Source organism: Lygodium microphyllum, chromosome 9, assembly GCF_053477565.2.
Source record: "Lygodium microphyllum isolate KBCC chromosome 9, Lygodium_microphyllum_v1.1.10, whole genome shotgun sequence".
NCBI lineage: Eukaryota > Viridiplantae > Streptophyta > Polypodiopsida > Schizaeales > Lygodiaceae > Lygodium > Lygodium microphyllum.
Window position 1 is genome coordinate 60,213,791 of NC_141143.1, and position 11,978 is coordinate 60,225,768.

Below are 11,978 nucleotides of genomic sequence, written 5' to 3' on the forward strand. Positions count from 1 at the left end.
ATGACAAGGAACTCTTAGCAGTTGTCCAAGCATTGAAACAATGGAAGCATTATTTAATGGGTTCAGAATTCATGATAAAGACCGACCAGCAAAGCATTAGACATCTACTTAGCCAACCCCAAATTTCTGACCGCCATATCAAATGGGCTTCATTCATTCAAAGTTTCCATCCTATCATTCAATACCAACCTGGAAAAGAAAATGTAGTTGCTGATGCATTGAGTAGAAGACCTGCAATTCATAACATTTCTATCATATCTTTTGATTCTTTGATGGCTATGAAAGACACATATCACCAGGATATTACTTTTCATTCTGATTGGCAAAAATTAGTTCAAAATAATTTCATTCCTGTTGATTCATTGTCATATAATGATGGATTCATGTTCTTTGAAAAGAGACTGTGTGTTACTATTCCATTCCGATCTTTTGTTCTAAATGAAATTCATTGTCCCCCATATCAAGGTCATAGAGGTATCATTTCTACATTACGCATGTTAACTGAAGATTTTTATTGGCCGCATATGGATGCAGATGTATCTAATTTTGTTTCTGAATGTCTGATTTGTCAAAGAATAAAGAGACATCATGGTAAACAGTATGGATTATTAATGCCTTTATCTATTCCATCTAAACCTTGGGAACATATATCTATGGATTTCATTACTGGCTTACCAAATACTAAATCTAACCATGACATGATTTGGACAATTGTAGATAGATTTAGTAAGCAAGCATATTTCATTGCATGTAAGAAAACTTTAACAGCATCACAAGCAGCACAGTTATTTTTGAAAACTATTTTTACTAACCATGGATTGCCGAAAGTGATTATTTCAGATAGAGATTCTAGATTTTGTAATAATTTCTGGATTACACTGTTTGCAAATCTAGGCACAAAGATTGATTTCTCATCTGCATTTCATCCAGAAACAAATGGACAAACAGAAGCCACAAATAGCACTATTCTAGATCTTTTACGTGCATACACTATCTCTAAACCTCAGACATGGGATACTCATTTGCATTTATTACAGTTTGCTTACAATAATACACCGCACACATCTACAAAGAAAGCACCTTTTGAAGTTATTTATGGACATAGATTATCTACACCTGTTGCATCTTTGTCTAATAGAATACAAAGTGCCGATGATATTGCTGTTATGCATAACACTATTTTTGATGAGGTCAAGGATATGATTGCTAAAGCCCAACAATCATATACCAAACAAGCCAACAAGAAAAGACAAGCCATGAATTTCAAAGTTGATGATTATGTTTGGCTTAGAATAGAAAAGCGTAGACTGCAAAGTGTAGATAGACATCCAGTTGTCAAATTAGCTCCTAGATTCTACGGACCATTTAGAATCATTCATAAGATTAATGACAATGCATTCAAGTTAGAATTGCCATCTCATTGGAAAATTCATAATACATTTCATATTAGTTTATTGAGACCATTTAGAGGACAATTACCTATCCACCCTGTATATGAAAACCCACCTTTACTAGAAGAAGAGACTGAAATCCTTGAACCAGAAGCCATTATAGACACTGACTACATGACCACTAGAACTGGCCGAAGGTATTCTAGATATCTAGTGAAATTTAAGAACCATCCTGTAGAAGAAGCACAATGGATGCACGCTAGAGACCTAAATGCTTTCCCCACTCTGTTACCTCCACATTGAGCTAATAGCAATTGAGGTCAATTGCTATCCCACCCCGGGGGTATGATGCCAGGAGGCATATTCCACGGTGGATTCCGTGAGGTTTTACGGTGGATTCCGTAAACTTAGATGACCGGGGCTCATATGCAAAGAGGATTCTTTGTGCGAGAAGTTGATGGGGACGCCTGTCCTTTTCGGGCGTTTCATTAATTTAGTGTGTACATGGGTGATTCCATAGCGGGTGATTCCGCAAAATGCATATTAAATTAATAAACGTTTATGAGTTTAGAGTGCGCACTCGTAATAAATTAAGGTTAGGATTTATTTCTAACCAGTTGATTTATTTATGTAGCTGAAGACTGCTAGGTATTCACTTTTGTCGGTTTAATTGTGTTATTTTACTAACGATTGTGAATGCTTCAGTTGATGTGTAGAGATAGCAGCAGTGGCGGAGGAAAGCATTGGAGTCTAGCGAGTTTTCGATCTTTGGACTATATTTTGATAGGTGCCACGCCTATATTTTGATTATGTCTATAGAGACATCGATTATTTATTATTATTTTGTATGCGCTTATGCGCCTGGATATGTTATTTTTATTTGGACATTGAGATTGGGCGTGCTAGACTCTTTGGGCACCGTCCATTAGCTTTATTTTCCTATTTTTGGTAGAAAGCAAACTCAAAAGCTAAAAGCTTGTCATATTTTTGTAATTGGGCTATTTTTGAGCAAAAAGATTGGAAATATATATTAAATACATGCTTTGTGAAGCGCTCACACAAGGCATGGGGGAGATTCAACCCAATTTGTCTCTTGTCTCATGTCGTGCTTGCTTTTACATTGGTTTTTGTGCTAAAAAGTAGAGTACTTTGTTCTTGGGGACCTTTGGGAATTCACTACGTGAGCTACCTGCGTCCGATCTGCGCACCACATCCTGAGTTTGTTTGCAGGTTGAAGAAAGCCTTGTATGGCTTGAAGCAAGCACCTAGAGCATGGTCTGACAAGATAGGACAGTATCTTGTCACTATTGGCTTTCAGATTTCCAAGGCAGATTTCTCACTTTATGTGAGAAAAACAGAGAAAGGTATTATGCTACTTGTCATTTATGTTGATGATTTGATTATGACAGGTGACAGTGATGAAGATATCCTTCATGTGAAAATGCTATTGAAGCAGAAGTTTGAGATGAAGGATTTGGGAGAGCTGCGTTATTTCTTGGGCATTGAGGTGATTAGATCACCAAGTGGGATTCAGCTCTTGCAGAGGCAGTATGGATTGGACATGCTGTCCAAATATGGGATGACAGGCTGTAAGCCTATTTCAGTTCCTTTGGAGTAGAATGTGAAGCTGAGCACAGATGTAGGTGAGCTTCTAGAAGACCCTACTATGTACAGACGCATAGTAGGAAGTTTGATTTATATGACTATTACCAGGCCAGATTTGAGCTATGCTGTTGGATTGGTAAGTCAGTTTATGCAGGCTCCAAGGAAACCACATTTGGATGCGGCTAGATGCATACTCAGGTATATGAAGTCCACATTGCAGTATGGACTATTTTATGAGACTGGGGTTCAGATACAGTTGCATGGATACACTGATGCTGATTGGGCTGGTAGTATTTCTGATAGACGATCTACCAGTGGATATGTGTTCTCTTTTGGGAGTGCTGCAGTCACTTGAAGCAGCAAGAAACAGCCTACAGTTGCCTTGTCGAGCACAGAGGCTAAGTACAGGGGTGCAGCAATGGCTGCATGTGAGGTATCTTGGTTGCATAAGCTACTTTATGATATGCATCAGTCTATAGATGGACCAGTTGTCATTTATTGTGACAACATGAGTAGTATACACTTGGCAAATAACCCAGTCTATCATGCCAGAACAAAGCACATTGAGGTGCATTATCACTATGTGCGAGAGAGGGTTTTATTAGGTCTTATTGATCTAGTTTATGTCAGCACAGAGGATCAGGTAGGTGACATATTCACGAAGGCATTGGGCGCAGAGAAGCTGCGCAAGTTCAGAGACCTGCTTGGTGTGCAGGAATTGGGATTGAGCTCGAGGGGGAGTGTTGAGATATCGAGCTCCACTCGTGATACGCCAGGGTGACCGTTGTGTATATATGTCACCGACTTGTCAGTTGCAGACGCGGTTGGTACACCGCCCATGAATAATAGCTACATGATAGCTATCCTTATCTACTCTAGTTCGTGGCTCAGTTAGTATGCCACCTTAGTTAGTTGAGTTTGGTTTGAGACCCATATATAGGGTTCTTCTATTTCTTTGTACTTGAGTTCTTTTGGCTTACACAACTAAGAAGAGGAAAACTGTTTTCAGCCTCCACCCTTGTGTGTCTTCCCCCATTGTGCAAGCAAGAAAGCTTCAAGCGAGACTCCTTCCTTCTCTCCCACAATCTTGACATAAGTGACAAACCCCGTGATACTCCAAGGGAGCATAGGATGGCATCATTTGGAAAACCTACTAATGGACTACTAAAAGGTATGCCTTGGATTGAGCCTGGTGGATATCTCATAGTTGCTATTAGAGCGCTCATCAGAATAGAATACGAGGTAAGCTTAAGAAAAATTTTTCTTGGATGGTAAATATAGCATGAACATGTTTTTTCTCTTTTTTAATGTATGTTTTTGAATTATGGCAGAGTAACAAATCTTGGAAATGATTCTTGATCTTTCGAGTAATAATTATGCCAGCTATGCATTCACCCAATCTTGCCTAGAGGAATCAGATGATGCGGATACTAGATCAATTGTACAACCCCTTGTCTCTATATTGTGAAAGACAGTGGATGATTAGCGGAGGATACTGCTATATTGATGCAAGCCATCTAGCTTATCTTCACAATAATCTAAAAGGGTAAAATGGATGGAAGATTTTAAAGTTGTTAACATTTATCTATTTTGTGAAGCTAGTGTAAACTCAACCCTGTATACTAGGGGCAAGAAGATCAAACTAAACTCGTATATCTATGAGGAAGTTACAAAGATCCTTCCAACCTGACAAAATAAAAGTAACAGATCACTCTAGCTGCTATAACTACAAAAAGGGCGGATTTCTTGAACTTCCTAAAAAATATAGATTTCCATATATCTACTCTCAAAATCCAAGTTACTTCATAAAGGATGTACCAGAGTATCATGCTTAGATTGTAGTACAGAATCCTTTCTGAAAAAAATAAGATGAACCTATGAGCTATTTGGATAATGTTTTTCTTCCCATTTGATTACCTTGTACATCTGTTGTAATAAAGATTGATTGATACTTTATCAATCAGAGAAATAATGGAACCTTATTTTTCCTTGGAACCTCTGAAATTATAATTTAACTTTAGCAATGGAAAAATAGTTTTATTTGAAATTGTTTCAATAAATTAAGTGAGAAATAATTTGAGTATCAAACTCTAATATTAATGGTATATAAATTTCATAAAGTTTAACTTAGGGATTGTTGAAATTTTCCTAGAATCTCACACCCACAATGATTCCCAACGAAGCCCAAGAGAAAAGGAATCTTTTGAAGCAAGTCAAACCTTTGAAATTTGACGGGAGAGGCGAGAATGTGGAAGTCGATATAGGAATTTGGATCAAATCCATGGAATATTATTTTACTGTTGCTGGAATTGTCCTAGGCAACCAAGCCGCCATGATATCTAAGCAAAATTTAATTGCGACTTGGATAGTTAGATAATTGTATGGATACTAGTTAGAGGAAGGTATGGAGAAACTCTTTTGATATGTAGTGCAAGCACAACTTGGCCAACATTTCTTGTAGATATCAAAGAACCTCAACCTTGAACAAGTATTTGGAAAGCACAACATTTTCCTACAAAGTCAATCCAAAGTTGTATGCTCACTTGAGTGTGTCTTATTATTGCTCATATCTTTTACTCTCCTTTTACATGGGATGATAGTGGTATTATTCTTGTACTCATGCGCATGTCATTAGACAATCATCAGTATGGCTAGAGAAAAAAGGGTATATTTTTATGCTTTTTGGGAGTATCTATGTGATATTCAAAGAGACTTTCTTGTACATTAACACTCACTCTGATGGAAGTAGTGGTGCCGAGATCAAGGTGTCCCTAAAAATACCATTACTTGGGATTTGCTGAAAGAAGCTATAAGAGGTAGATATTTACCTCCAGCTTATCGCACCCAGAAGGTGAATGAGTTTTTTAATTTGAAGCAAATGAAATTGACCCTAGAGACATATTTCTCCAAATTTGTTTCACTTCTTAAATATGCACCCTCCATGGATATTACTTAGCAAGTGCCCAAGTTCTGCAATGGGCTAATGTTACCGTATTTCCCGCAACATAGAGGAGTGGAAAATGGAAAAAATGGAAATAGCAAAAAAGGCGCAGGATAAAAGTAGAAAAAGGTGCCTTGACGGGTAACCAGTCCTTGAAAAATTCAAATGTTTGGGCATGACCCTTAGAAAGCCGTGGTGTTGGGCCGAGACAACAAAAGAGAAAAAGGGCGCACCATTAAAATGTGGGAGTGTCCCCGAATCTTTGTAAAAGAGTGCCAGGCTCGCTCTTGTGCAAAGTGTACGCATTAGTTGGGAATAGGATAAATTAGAATGGTGGGAAATGGGAAAAAGGAACTAGGCTACGGCCGGCCATGTAAAAGAGGGAAAAGGGGATGACCGCCCAAAAACGATTTAGGGCTTTGTATATAAAGTGGAAAAGTGAATGAGAAGCTCATTCTTTGGCGTCTGGCCAAAAAAGTCTTCTTCTTCCTCTCTTCTTCTCTCCTTCTTGCTTGTGTGTGCTCTTGAGAGAGGGAGTGTGAGAGTGTGAGGGAGTGTGTGTGTGTGAGAGTGAGGGATCAAGAGGGTGAAGCTCTTCACCATCTCCTCTTCTCTTCTTCTCTTCTCTTCTCTTCTCTTGCGCACGCGGCTATGGAGAATGGAGCTTGGAGATGGAGGAGGCTTGAGGATGCTTGAGCTAGCATCAAGAATCGTGGAGCTACCGAAGTGCAAGAGAGAGGAGGGTACTCGATTGGACATCAAGGTAAGCTCACTACACTCGTAGGATCGATGGCGCATCGGCTAGGTAAGGTAGATATTGGTTCCATTGCCGGGACCAACAGATTCAAGCTTGAGCACTTGCGCGCCTCATATCGAGCATCGAAGTAGGGTATTCACTCCCGAAACAGAGCTTGAGATAGGTAGGAAGTTGGGTGTTTTTGATCTTCAAAATAGGTAAGTATTTTGGGATATTCTGGTTGTTTGATGATTGGAAAACATGGAGAAATTAGTTCAATATTTTGCTTTTGATTTGTGTTGTGTTTAGAGTAGGTTAACAGTAGGTAATCACACCCGAGAGGCATAGGGTTTGCTGTTGTAAAACATGGAGAAAATTGGGAAAAATAGGGGGAAAGTGGAGGAAATGCACATTTGAATATGTAGGAATTGCTAGGAGAGTGATCTATAGCATCCAGGGAATGACCAGCAGGGTTATAAGTTCTGGAGGGGCAAGGGAATCCTCATTTGCAACTAGCTGAGAGAGAGAGAGAGAGAGAGAGAGAGAGAGAGAGAGAGAGAGAGAGAGAGAGAGAGAGAGAGAGAGAGAGAGAGAGAGAGAGAGAGAGAGCTTGGGTGACCGTTTGATCGATCAGGGCACGGAATGACGTTGCATTCGGCGATCCCCAGGTACATTGATCTCTCCCGCACCACTCCAACATCATTACTGGTGAATTTTGTGGTCTATAGTCATCGATATCTTGAGATCTTGGGACGAATCCGTGCTTGAAAGTTCATCGGGCCGGCGGAATCAAACACCCGACTCAGTGTCCGATTCTCAGAATCGGACGTTAGATTTTGAGACTCGGACGCTCGGACAACCGTCCGATCGGACCAACCTGTCCGACTCGGACACTCGGACACTCGGACTCGGATGCTCGGACTTGGAACAACCCCGTCCGATCGGATGAATTAGGACATGTCAGCAACAATCAGACCACCCTGTCCGGTCCGATTCCCAGAATTGGACCAGCCCATAATCGGACACTTGGACCAACCCTGTCCGATTGGACCACTTGTCCAATTTTCTTAAATCGGACACCTAACCCCCGTCTAATTCTGAAACTCGGACCCACTGGTCCGATTCCTAGAATCGGACCACTGGTAAATTGGACGTCTGATTCCCAGAGTCAAGACCAACGAGCAATTGGAAGTGCAACCCGCTCCTGGACGACATGGCGAACGACTTGTAGGCAGTTCCTGACGTAGGAGTCAAGACCAAGGGATAGTGCTGGAGCACTCCCTAGCGACCTACCCCCTAGTGAACGGTAAGAAGCAGCGCAGACCCTAGAATCCATTAGAACGGCCAGGACTTGAGCAACAAAGCCTATCAGGCCCAAAACGAGCGAGAGTGAGTAAGATGTCGAGGGATTGCTTGCGGCACTCACATTGAATTTCCGCACTTGAAGCACACTTAAAAAAGTTGAAAGCTTGATTGGGCACAAGCGCACGAGAAACGACACACTCACCAAGTGACCATAACTTGAGGTTTGTATTCAATAATCAAAGGAACTCACTCAGATAAATCACTCAAGGAACGCACCAATAGGAGAGGACCCAAGACATAGACAAACAAGTGAAGCACAGGGGAGAACCAAGCAAGGAGCACTAACGACGAGGATCTGTCATCACAACTATTCAACTTGATCGATAGCGCAGCGTGATGCAAGAATTCGACCATGACGAAAGAAAGCTCAGACCATTGGTCTAATGAGGAGCTCAATTTGAGTGTATTCCCAGATGCTATATAGCAGATGGTGAGCAATTACGATGCGCACGCCCGGTACGAGCACCGCAGCAAGACGGCAGACGCAATCATTGCAGACCTAGAGGAGGAGAGAAGGCTAGCCCGCAAGGCATTGCAGGGCATAACTGATTATAATAGGGATCAATAGGCTAGGAGCCAAAGGCAAAGCATGGAGCTGCATGAGGTGCATCGAGTGCTGAACTTGGCTGGACGAAAACGAACAGACCATGAGAGAGCACTAGAAGGAGACCTGACATTGAGCGAGCTCCTCATGAAATGGCTGCTCGATAACACCGCAGTAGAGTAGAGTGCCACCGCACTAGCAACATCTTTGCTTGCAGAGTTAGGGGCAAACCAGGGCTCAAAGAGCCAGGCCAAAATACCGATTGTTGCCAAGCAACTTGACAAGTACCAACCGCATGACGATCCATACAGCTTTGTTGAGTAGTTTGAGCAAGTCTGCGAAGCCAACGGCCTCAATGACCAGACTCAACGTTCGCAAGCATTCGGGCTTTGCTTAGGCGACAAGGGTAGGACGTGGTATACAAGCTTGGATGCCGTGGAATGAGCCAACTTCAATAATCTCAAGGATCTCTTCGTCAAGAGGCTCGCCGAGCCCGGATACTCCGATAACCTGCTAGTACGCTTGATGAATGTCAAGCAGAAAGAGAAGGAGGACATTTGCGACTACGTGACCCATGTGAGAAGTCTCTTTAAAAGAATCCCTCTAGGCGAGCGACGACTGACAGAGTAGTTTCAACTGTCTTCATCAGCGGAATTAGAGATGAGGAGTTATATAAGGCATTGGCAGGCAATTGAAGCTTGCAGCAGGAAGTGGTGGCTAGAGTTTTTGAGGAAGCCATCAGAGTCGATGACCAGTTGAAGGAGCGGAGCTCTAGGAGCTCAAATCTAGAAGAGACCAACCCGCGAAGCTTAGAGAAAACGTCAACCTCTAGTGAGCGGTCAAACCCATCATCCCAAGATAAGGGGAAGGCCACCGAGACAGACCAAGACTTGGCTGAGGTCAAGATGGAATTAGCCAAGATACAAGACATGTTGAGACGACCAACGCGCCTGCACATCTAGTGCATGTATTGTGGCGGAAACCACTTGCCGGTTGAGTGTCAAGACCCTAGGTCAAGACCTTACGCTAACTGCGGTAGGTTCGACCATGATATCGCACATTGCAGACTACCAAGAAGGCTTCCATACTCGCAACCCTACAGCCAGCCTTATCTAGCTAACAGGCCGCAGCCATTCTTTAGAAGGGGAGCCCCATTGGTTCTACCCGTGCCTAACGATATGAAACCAGTCGTTCCTAGAATGGACATAAATCCCACAGGCATTCCTAGACCACCTGGTCCTTATGTGACCCACCCACTGAGCGACACTCCAGTACATTATGTGGAGGAGCCGAATGATGAAGAGACCTACATATACCCTCATGTCTCGCATGACGACGAGGGCAACGCGGTCCTCATGGATTATCGACTCGTGCCGGTGATGGCGTTAGGACGAGGAAGGGGTAGAGGCCTAGGAGGGCAACCACAGGATCCAGTCACTTGTTGGACTTGCGGACACCCCGGTCTTGTCTCATCATGCTGCCCTGAAAGAGAGCAGCAAAACAGGGACAAGGCTGACCAAAGGTGCACAGAGTGCGGAATCACCCATCTTTTCATTGACTGCCCAAAGCGGAAGCCATCCTCTAGCTCAGCTAATTTGCCATCCGTCCCATTGGGGCTGTTTGGTGTAGAAAACCCCGATGGGGAGGCCACACCTATTCCCTTGCGAGTTATGACCTGAGCCCAAATAAAGCAGGCCGGCATCTCTCTGCCAAGACCTAGCAATCTTGACGCAACCTCAATAGGAAAGAAAAGCCGCAGGCGGAAAAAGAAGAGATTGGAAGCTAAGGTCGCATTGAGAATTGAGAGTGCTACGACTTTACCTATTAGGAAGAAAGTCTCAGATGCAGAGGCAGAGACTCCAGCCCCTAAGACAACCGAAAAGGGAAGCGCTAAGATAGGGGAATACCCGCATCCAAAGTGACAATTAGAGGCCATAGAAAAGGTGAAGGAATGGGTGAGCGAGGCTCAACAGCATCTCAAAGATGCTGAATCCATCATAGAGGACAAGATCGATGATCTCTCCAGCATAAGCATGCCAATGTCACCGTCTCAGGCCGAAGCCAATATGCCACAAGCAGTGCCGTTGAGACCAAGCCTAGTTGCAATAGAGCCGCAGATGAGCCACGGCCATTGGCCCGGACAGTCTAGACTAAAGGAAGGACAAGTATCTAACGATCTCCTAACCACGCTAGTGACCACCCCTATAACACTTAGCCTGGGAGATCTGCTTAAGCAGCACCTTGCCCTATGGCAAGATCTTAAGTAGTGGGTCGAAGGATCACAAGAGCAGGTCATGGTAGACCCTCGAGACCAGGATGTAGAAACACAATTGCCCCGTCTGACATTGCACCCCGTGCCTAAATCTTTGCACGTCAACGCCTTTTGGGAAGGCTCTGAGATGCATGCAGTCCTGCCGCTCCTAGCCCTGGGTGACACAACAAGGAAGGGAATCGTAGACACGGGAGTCGGGGTTAGTGTGCTTAGCCACACAGTGTTGCAGACTTGGGGAAACCCGCCTGTCAAAGCTGCTAGGTTTAACGTCACGCTAGCAAACGGTATGCAAGTGAAGCCATTCGGGGTCTTGAAGAATTGGCCAGTGAAGATCGCACGTGTCTAGTTCTTTGTCGACTTTTATTGCAATGAGTACTAAGATTGCCAATCCTTCAGTGTTGAGAGCAAGGGTGAAGTGAATACCATAGAATACGACACTGAAGGACGAGAAATTGAGCAGATACGAGCAGACGCCAGGCCGCAGAAAAAGCAGGCCCTTAGAATGGACCAAGGAGTCATGTGCATGAAGTGTGATCGTGCTTGGTTGGAATGCATAGAGCTGTAGACTTTGAGCAAGCAGGCCTAACCTAGCCAAGAACGACATCAATACTTAGAACCGAAACGCCATCTGAACTGAAGCCACCAGGGGAGACCACCTCTTCTAGAGAAGATGGAGGGTTTGACTATGAATTGAAAGTTACTTTGGATAGCGACCCAGAGATCCCTAGGCCGCCCATGACCAGACGCACCAAGGGGGACTTACCCGTCCACTTGAGGCACAGATGGTTAAGGAAGGATAAGGCAAAGCACCCTAGGGATGCATGATCAAAAGAACAACGAAAGCCGCAGGACCTCCCTAAACGCTTCACTAAATTCAAAAAAGGGGATAGGGTAGTGGCTCTGCTAGGTGCCAAGCATAAGGGCAGACAAGCGAACCAATCGAAGGACTAGCCAAGGTCAAGGAGGTAAATCTAGCCCTGGAAGGAGAGATACCCTGACCAGTGTTCATTGCCGATGACTTGACTGGTAAAGAAGAGTTGAGTCTTGTCACTCTCCTGCAGGAGTACATAGACGTATTTGCTTGGTCCTTAGAAGAGCTATGGGGGGTAGATCCGAGTGTTGTG